General features: G+C 36.8%; 1 pseudogene; it reads left to right on the top strand.

Annotated features, from left to right (window-relative positions):
* Positions 1-229: 229 nt before the first annotated feature.
* On the top strand, positions 230-1,534 carry LOC140503048 (alpha-enolase pseudogene; annotated as a pseudogene).
* The last annotated feature ends 8,962 nt before the right edge of the window (positions 1,535-10,496 follow it).

The following is a 10,496-nucleotide window of genomic DNA, read 5'->3' as shown; positions in this document are numbered from 1 at the left end:
CAAATATATGATTTATATCAGATTATTTACCATCTCAGAGAAGGGGAAGGGAAGAGAAGGAGAAAGGGAGAGATAGAATTTGGAACTCAAAACTAAAAAGAAAAAAAGAATGCTAAATTTATTACAGGTAATGGGGGGAAATAAAATATTATTTTTTAAAAAAGGAAATATTGTACCTCAGCCTCTGTTCTCTGAGCTCAATGGAGGAAGCCCCATCCAGAAACTCAACATGTCTATTTACAAGATCCAGGCAAGAGATATTTGACTCTCGTGGAAACCCTGCTGTTAAGGTTGATCTCTACACTGAAAAAGGTCAATTCCGAGCTTCTGTGCCCAGTGGTGCTTCTACTGTTATCCATGAAGCCCTGGAGCTCCGAGACAATGACAAGACCCGCTACATGGGGAAAGGTGTCTCAATAGCGGTTGAGCACATCAATAAAACTATTGCCCTGACCCTGGGTAGCAAGAAATTGAATGTTATGGAGCAAGAAAAGATTGACAAATTGGTGATAGAGATGGATGGCACTGAAAATAAATCTAAATTTGGTGCAAATGTCATTTTGGGAGTGTCTCTGGCTGTTTGTAAGGCCAGAGCTGCTGAGAAAGGTGTCTCCCTGTACCGTCACATTGCTGATCTTGCAGGCAACGATGAAGTTATCCTGCCTGTTCCAGCCTTCAGCGTGATCAAATATTGGCTTCCATGCTGGTACCAAGTTGGCCATGCAGGAGTTCATGATCCTCCTTGTTGGAGCAGCAAACTTTAAGGAGACCATGCGCATTGGAGCTGAGGTCTACCACAACTTGAAGAGTGTGATTAAGCAGAAATATGGACAAGATGCCACCAACGTAGGGGATGAGGGTGGCTTTGCTCCTAACATCCTAGAGAATAAAGAAGCTCTGGACCTGCTAAAGGATGCTATTGGGGTAAGGCTGGCTATATTGATAAGGTCATAATTAGCATGGATGTTGCTGCCTCTGAATTCTTCCAATCTGGGAAATATGATTTAGACTTCAAGCCTCCTGATGATTCCAGCAGATACATCTCCCTTCTGAGCTTGGGGACCTCTACAAGAGTTTCATCAAGGATTATCCTGTGGTGTCTATTGAAGATCCCTTTGACCAGGATGATTGGGAAGTTTCGAAAAATTTCACTGCTACTGCCAACATCCAGGTGGTAGGAGATGATCTCACTGTGACCAATCCCAAGTGAATTGAAAAGGCTGTGAATGAGAAGGTCTGCAATTGCCTCCTACTCAAAGTGAACCAGATTGGCTCCATGACTGAATCTCTCCAGGTGTGCAAGCTGGCCCACTCCAATGGGTGGGGAGTAATAGTTTCCCATCGTTCTGGGGAGAATGAAGATAACTTCATTGCAGACCTGGTGGTGGGTCTCTGCACTGGACAGATCAAAACTGGTGCCCCCTGCCTATCTGAGCATCTGGCCAAGTATAACCAGCTTCTCAGAACTGAGGAAGAGCTGGGCAGCAAGGCTAAATTTGCTGAAAGGAATTTCAGAAACCCTTGGGCCAAGTAAGCTCTGTGGCTAGGAGGCCTAAGAACTCACAGGCACCAGTCACCTCTATAGAAGTCTGCTCCTGTCCTAAGAGTGGACAGCACCAAGTACTAGACCAGTCTTGCTTTGGGGGCAGGGGCCTCTGCTGCTTAACTTCCCTCTCCCTTCAACATTTCTGTTCTCACTGCTTCGTTAGAACTGTATTATACCAGAGACTACCTGATCATCTGGCTCTCTGTCAGAACACCCTTTATCATCTTGTGACTGGGATAGATTGACCTGTTCTCACCCCCAACACTGGTATTGATGTGAGGAGCCATGTACTTGTGATGCAGCCCAAAGAGCCCACAGGCCAAATCCTTAGTGGCTTCCATGTGCAGAATAAAAGTATTAAGTAACCCCCCCCCCCCAGAAAAAAAGGAGATATATGCAGAGACAGATAATAAGACTGGATAACTGATTTAATAGGAGAGGTGTAGAAAAGGAGTCAAAGATAAGACCAAAATTTTTGACATGAAGAAATATGTGAGTGATTGCTCAACAGACAAAAACAGTAAAGTCATTTGGTAAGGACTGTTTCTGGGGGAAAGACAATAAACTTGTCTAGGAAAATGTTGAGTTTAAGGTGTCAATGGAGCAACCACATGTACTCTTGGAGGTAGCAATGTAAGTCTAGAGTTTCTAAGAAAAATTGGCTTGGATACATCCATTTGATAATGTCAAGAAGTTATAGTTAAAGTCATGAAAGTGCATGAAAATATAAAAAAAGTTGAGTGTTGTGAGCTAAGAGAAAGAGAACTAATGACAAATCTTCATGAAATATCCACTATATGGAGTTAGAAAGGAGAGGAATGGAATTGATGGAGATAGAAGGAAAGATTAATTACAGAGGTAGGAAGGTGGCCAGGTGGTTGTGGTATCTTGGGGAATAAGGACAAAATTGGCATTGAGCAGGCAGAGAAATGTCACATGATATAGAGAAATAAAGAAGGATGGACACTACAAAATGGCAACAAAAGATCCAAGAGTCATTACAGACCATAAGCTGAATGTCACTAAGTAATGCTATGCTATTATTGGAAAAAATCTTATTGTTTTGCATTAAAGTATATGCATGGAAAGATTTAGTCAGAATATGTGGGTTCTAATCCTTGATCAGCCACTAACTTTACATATGACCTTGGCTGAGGCATTTAATATCTCTGAGTTACAACTTAAAGGTGTTGAACTGCATAATGGCCTGATGCTTAGTATTCTTTCTATCTCAAAAATTATGTTATTTACAGGCTTAATATTAAAAAAATAAATCCTCAGATACCCTATTTTCCCTTTATAAAAATAGGAATTATATTGACAACATTGATGACAAGTAGTTATTTGACCTTTTCTTTGAAGATCTCTCGTTAAGTGAATATAGCCCATTTCTGGACAACTTTAATTGCTAAAAAGTTTTTCAATGTTTCAGTACTTTGCTGGACTCATTAAAGTGAGTGTCCCATTGATGTAAATCACAAGGAATTAATTCCTTCTCATGACAACCATGAATCTTAATAAATTTTGATCATCTAGTTCTGTTGGCATTTCCTGAATATCAACAACAACCTATCCTTAGTAACTTATGCACACTTTGCCTATCCCTAGTTAGTCCTCTGTCTTTTATATATATATATGTATATATCCCACTTCCTTTTTCGGAAATGTTTCTTCCACATGAAATTATTTACAGAATTTCTCTTCTCCAATTTGTCTTGATAAAGTCTATTGCAATAGTTATGCTAAAAAGAGTCTCCCGACTCCTCTTTATCTATATAACATTCGCCAACTATTCATTGGTCTATTTTCTAGGGGAAAATAGAACAATTTAAGCATTGCTATACAATAGCCGTTCAACTACTTGAAGACTATGATTGTATAAATACTAAATCTTAGGGTCAGGGAGTGCAGAAGAAAGATGACAGAGTAGAGAAAGCAGTCATCTGAGCTCTTCCAACACTTGCTCCTAAGCAACTTTAAAATAACACCTCAAATTGAATTCTCTAGTGGCAGAGTGAATAAAAGGTCAAAGTGAAACATTATTGGAGTCAAAGACAATGGAAGAGATCAGAAATAGAAATATGAGTGTGGAGGGAGACTGGTCAGGTCTCCATGTGGATGAAACACCAGTGGTAATAATGGATAGTGGTGAGAAAAGCAGCAACATATCCAGGAGCTTTCAAGACAAAGACAGTAAAAGAAACTGCCAAATGGTCAGAAAGAGATTACTATGAAATGCTATGCTAGGACTGGAAACAAAATTAGATGTTGTTAGGTAACTCCATTGCCTATGCCCACTTCTGGGTCATAGTTCAACGGCAAAGAACACTTTCAGCTAAGAAAGCAAAAGCCCTGAAAGGCAGTGTTGGTTTTGGTAACAAGGGATGAGGGACCCTTAGGAACAATATCAATTCTGGTCCCAAGGGAGCAAGGGCACTGAGGAGCATTATCAACTGCAATCCTAAGGGGTCAGAAGTTCTTTCTGGGTAATGGTAACACTTTTCCCCAGATCACACCAGCATGAAAGCACCAAAAATTTTCAAATACCGAGAACTAGCTCTGAAAACAACAGTGATAAAAGCCCTAAAAGTTGAGACAGTATACCTCCTGTTCAAACTGGAGAGTAGAATTTTAATATTGAAGTCAAAATCAAGAAATAGAGTTGAAAAAATGAGCTCAAAACAAACAAACTTTGGCTATAAAAACACTACTACAGTGGTAGGGAAGGTCAAGATGAAAACTCAAAAGAAGACATTGATGTCAAAACTACTGCAAACAAAACCTTTAAAGAATATAAAGTGGGCACAAGCTCAACAATGATTTTTGGGAGAGTTAATAAATGATTTTCAAAATAAAATAAGAGCAGTAAGAGAGACTTATATTAAAGAAATAAAGTAAAGCATAAAGTTATGAAAATGCAATTAACAGTTCAGTATTCAAAGATTTGTGGTCCTTTAGTGTCACCATTGCTAGGTCTTGAGTGATTCTAATTGTGGCACCATCTTATTTAAATTGATTCTTTTCTTGTTGTTTTTAGTATTTTATTTTTGAGCTAGTGATTTCAGAATTTAATTATAAGATCTGACAGGGCATTTCTTCACCATCTCTGCAACTTCTAATTTTAGAGATTGAGTGACATAGCCAGGATCCCATGATCAGTATTTAATACTATCTAGTATTTTACATGACTTTAAAGTTTGAAAGGCACCTTATCTATGCTAACTCATTTGATCCTTGAAACAACCCTGGGAGGATCAAGAGAACCTCAGTCCCCAGTGTTATAAAAACACACGATTTTTGAAGATTTGTGCAAACTGAATGAAGAATGCAATGAGTCCAAACAGGAGAATAATCGATACAACAATACCAGTATTAGGAAAACAAACAACTTTGAAATTCTTGAGAATTCTCATTGACACAATGACTGTTCATGAATCCAGTGGCCCAGGGTTGAGTCCTGCTATCTGCCTCCTATTGAAGAGATGATGGAATCAGGATGTACAATGAAACACACATTTTTTTTTTTTAACATGGCCAGTGAGATTTATTTTAACTATACATATTTGTTGGAAGGAATTTATTTTTATTTTTCCTTCTTCCCCTTCTCCCCATGGGGTTGGGAGGGAGACAAAATAGACTTCTCTTAATTAAAAAATTAAAATTTAATTAACAAAACAATACCTCACCCGTGACCAGTAGAGTGGTTGAGAGGGAAGGGAATTTGTGAAATGGTGAAAGAATGAAAATTATAGATTTGTTTAAAAACTGCAGTATTATTATTTTCAAGTAGAGTACCTTGATTGAGATATTAGTCAATGGAATAAGACAAATTATAAAATATAGAACAATGTGAAATGTATTGTGAACATAAAAGTCTCTGAAAAATGAGAAGATTTGGGTTTTTTCCTCAACTTTTACTGTCTATATGATCTTTGGAAAATTATTTGTTCACGCTGACTCAGTTTCCCTTTCCATAAAATAAAGATAATACTTTTTATACTACTTCTTAGCAGCTGAGTGGTTCAGTGGGTAGAGCTCTAGGTCTGGAGTTGGGAAGGCCTGAGTTCAAATCTGTCCTCAGGCACATACTACCTATGGGACCCTGGGCAAGACACTTAAACCAGTTTGACTCAGTTTCCTCATCTGTCAAATGAACTGAAGGAAATGCAACCCATCCTAGCATCTTTGCCAAGAAAATCCCAAATGGGGTAGCAAAGAATTGGATATGACTGAAACAACTGAACAGCAATAACAGATAATACCTCACACACAGGTTGTGTGTAGAAAAGAGTATTTTTTAAATCTTCAAATTCTGGAGAAATATGTGTTGTTTATTATGATTGTAATTATTTAGAAAGAGTAAATCAGAGTCCTACACTTGCCTCTGCTACTGAGTGGCTGGGTGATCTTGACCAGATTACTTTTCCCCAGATGAAGAAATGAAGGTCCCATAAGCTAAGAGGAGCCTTCCTGACTATCTGTCAGGGCTGTTGAAGGGAACTCTTTACTACCTGAAATCTCTCTGTTCTCCTTTCATTGGTTCATCAATCTCCTGCTGGAAGGGATCTCAGAAGCCATCAGATACATTTTATTCCTCATTTTACAGATGTGGAAACTGAGGCCCAGGTAGTTTTCCATTATTTGTACTCTCTTCTTCTTGATCAGTTTTGCTTTGTATTTAGTTGTTTGTATCTGTGTGGGATACCTCACCTCCTCAAGGAGAGCACAATCTGCGTGAGGGGAAGGTCAGTTTTGTTTTTGTATCCTCAGCAGTCAAAGGAAGATCTGGTATGCAATAATCATTTAACATTGGTTGGGTTGAATTTGCTGTTGAATCTTTGTGAGACAAAGACTACAAAAATGCCTTGAAAATCATAAAGCTCTGCCTGGGATCACAATTTCATAGTCTGAGAGGTGAAAGCAGGGGTGTGCTAAAGCCAGCTCAAACCTCTCAAGAGAGCAGAATATTGTTAAATCTTCAGTGTGAGGATTTATGCCTTGGAAATCAGCAAATGCTACAAACCAGGGTTTGATTTATTGTTTTCTTGATTGTCTGTTCTTAAGAAAGTGATGGAGAAAATTTTAATAAATCGGATTAACTTGAAAAAAATTATAAGATTCATTTGAATTTTCTTCATAGGATCTCTTTCAAGTAGTTTTTGATGGATTTTTTTTCTTTTTTTACTTTCCCCCCTTGTGCTAATACTTCAGGACTATTTTCTTTAATTATTTCTTATATTACTGTATCAAGTTTGCTGTTTTGATCATAACTTTCAGGTAGTTTAATTATTCCTATTTTCTCTTCTTGATCTGTTCTCCAGATCAGTTGTTTTTCTTATAAGATGTTTCACTTTCTCTTCTACTTTTTCATTCTTCATATTTTGTTTAAATATTTCTTGATCTCTTATACCTTTAGTGGCTTCACTTTGCCCAATTCTAATTTTCAATGTGTCATTTTCTTCCTTAAGATCCTAGACCTTCTTTTCTAATTGACTGACTTTCTTTTCATAATCATCTTGGTTTTTTGGGAGGAATTTTTTGGGGGAATTGTTCTTATTTTTTAAAAGTTTTTCTTCTATCTCTCTCACTTGATTTTTAAAGTACTTTTAAGTTCTTCTGCGAATTCTTTCTACGGAGGTGACCACTTGACCTCTTTGGGGTAGAAGAGGGTTTCTTTGCTTCAGTATCCTACTCTGAACATGAACCCTGCTCTTCTTTATTCCCGTAATAACTTTCTGTGGTTGGATTCTTACTCCATTGCCTATGCTTTTTTAATAATTGAATTTTTGTAATCACCTCTAGACCCAGGGTATAGAAATGGTGCCTTTTCCCCTAGATCTCAGTTCTCCCCTCTAGCCTGGAACCAAAGCCAAAACACCAGTCTCCTATAAGTGCCTGGAACCAAAGACAAATATCCAGTCTCCTATAAATGCCCACAGCCAGGGACTTTCTGTCTCACTGCTTCTGCACTCACCAAGTGTGTGCTCTTTACTTCTCACCACTACCACTCTCCACAGCACAACTGGATCTGGTGTTACATGTAATTAGAGGTTCCCTCTATCTTTTCCAGTGCCAATGATCAACTTTCACTATCTCAGGGATAAAAGTTCCTGTAGCTGGGGCCTACGGCTTCCCAACCCCAATCCCAACCCAGTTTTCCTTAGGGCTTTCTGTTTGCTGTTAATACAGACCCTGGCCTGGAGGTATTTACTCTTCACTGAGACCAAACCTCATCCTGAAATTTTTTTTCTAATCTCCAGTAGTCTCAGGAAGACCCCTGTTGTGCCCCTATTATTATTTATTTTTACCTGCATTTTGGTCACTCTAGGATGCTATTTTATCTCTTTTGTGGAGGAAAATCTTGAGAGCTTGGAATTTTCTGACCTACTCCATCATCTTCCCAGAATCCTTTCCCAAAGAATTATTTTAATAAGATAGAAAAAAAAGAATAACAAAATTCATCTGAAAGAACAGCTGGTGAAGAATATCAGAGCAATTAGTGAGAAAAAAATGTGAAGAAAGGCAGTCTAGCATTACCAGATCTCAAGCTGTATAGTAATGTAGTCATTGTGAAAACAATCTGGCATTGGCTAAGAAATAGAGTAGTGGATCAGTGGACGAGATTAGCTGCACAATACACAATTGTAAATGACCATAGTGTCCTACTGCTTGATAAAGTCAAAGATTCAAGCTTTTGGGACAAGAATTTACCATTTGAGAAAAATTTCTGGGAAAACTAGAAAGGCATAGACCAAGAACTCTCACTGTATATTAAGATAATATCAAAATGAATAATTGATTTAGACATAAAGGGTAATAACATAAGAAAATTAGAGGAACGTGAGAAAATGCACCTTTCAGAAAAGGGAAGAATTTATGACCAAACAAGAGATAAAGAAGAGCACAGAAAGTTAGATAATTCTGTTCATATCAAATTAAAAGACTTCTGCACAAACAAAATTAATGCAGCCAAAATGAGAAGGGAAATAGGAGAAAAAGGTTTTTATAGCAAATTTCTCTGATAAAGACTTCATTTCTCAAATATATAGGAAACTGATCAAGATATAAAAAAACAAGAACCATTTCCCCGGTTTACCAATAGCCAAATGATGTGTGCGGGCAATTTTCAGAAAAAAAAATCAAAGCTATCAATAGTTACATGAAAAAAATATTCTAATTCACGACTGAATGGAGAAATGCAAATTAAAACAACTGTAAGATACCAACCCATATCTATCCAATCAACTAACATGACAGAAGAGAAAAATGAGAAATGCTGGAAAGGATGTAGAAAACCTGGGACATTTGGAACTAAGCCCAAAGAGCTACATAACTAAACCCAAAGACCTAAGCCCAAAGAGCTATAAAACTGTGCGTAGCCTTTGACTCAGCAGTATCATTAGTATGTTTATATCCTAAAGAGAACACAGGAAAAGGAAAAGGATCTATTTATAGAAAAATATTTATAGTGACTCATTTTTTAGTGACAAAGAATTGAAAAGTGAGGGTATGCCTATCAGTTAGGGAATAGCTGAACAAGCTATATGCCTGTGATAGAATACTATTCAGTTATAAGAACTGACAAGCTGGATGGTTTTAGAAAAACCTGGGGAGACTTATATGAACTGATGCAAAATGAAGTGAGCAGAACAAAGAGGGCATTGCACACAGGGATAACAATATTGTAAAAATAATCAATTATGAAAGAATTAGCTACTCTGATCAAGATGATGATCCAAGACAATTCCAAAGGACCCATGATGAAAAAATATTATCCATCTACAGAGAGAGAACTGGTGAACTCTGAATGTAAACTGAAGCATTCTTTTATAAAAATTTTTAGTCTGCTTTCTTTTTTAAGGTAGCTAGTTTACAAATATGTTTTACATGACTTCACATATATAATAGATGCCAATTTGCTTGTTTTCTCAAGAAAAGGGTAGCAGAAGTAGGAAAGAAGGGAATTTGGAACTCAAAATTTAAAAAATGATTATGAACATTTTATATATAATTGGGAAATATTTAGTCAAATAAAAAATATCTTTAAAATACAAAATATCTACTTCTTCAGAATACATTACCAGTTCCTTCAACTGATGTTATTTTGATATGATCTTTAGTCCCTTTTCCAACCTGGTTGTCTTAATCTGAATGCATTCCAGCTTTTCAAAATCTTTCCTAAAATGTGGTATCCCAAACTGGACACTCTAGATGTCATTTCCAAGTCATCAGATTATATCATGGCAATCACTTTTGTCCTGGAATCTAAGCCCCTTATTCTATTCTATAAAATCACATTATCTCTTTTCTCTGCTGTATCAGAGTGTAGAAACTATTAGTCCACTGAGACACCCAGATCTTTTTCACATGGAAAAAAAGTTTTTCTCCAAGATAGGAGAATGTGTAAGACTTTCTGTCCTTGGTGATCTTAAAAAAATATAACAACCATGTTCATTTCCACCTCCTTTCAACATAGAATATAGGTTATTTGAGGGGAGAGACTTTTCATTTTTGGCTTTTCTCCACAATGACTGGCATATAGTAAGTAATTTCTAGCAGAAATGAGGATGGCATGATTTGTTAAAATCCCTTCCAGCTCTTTAAAAGCATTTGTCATTTTGAAAAGCCCAGTGCTTCTATTGATTAAACTTTTATGCTGGCAGTTATCAAATGTTAAAGGAAAAAAATCATATTAATAAATTGCACTGCAATGATTTTTTATTAGTACTTTTTATAATCTCCCTGGTACGCTTTTGGAGTTTTGTTGACATAATATTTCCCTAAGTCCTGATTGTTTATGCTTTCACATACTTTAATTCAGAGTTGATAATTCGCATAAAAAAAAACAAAAACAAACAAAAATAAATGAACAGCAAAGAGCTGCAATTTTTAACTGTATTTTCAATGCCATTAGTAAACATTTTCCTGAGTTATCTCAGACACTTTACTG

Source organism: Notamacropus eugenii, chromosome 5 (assembly GCF_028372415.1).
Source record: "Notamacropus eugenii isolate mMacEug1 chromosome 5, mMacEug1.pri_v2, whole genome shotgun sequence".
NCBI lineage: Eukaryota > Metazoa > Chordata > Mammalia > Diprotodontia > Macropodidae > Notamacropus > Notamacropus eugenii.
Note: the sequence above shows the minus strand (reverse complement) of the source record. Positions and strands in the feature narration are given on the sequence as shown.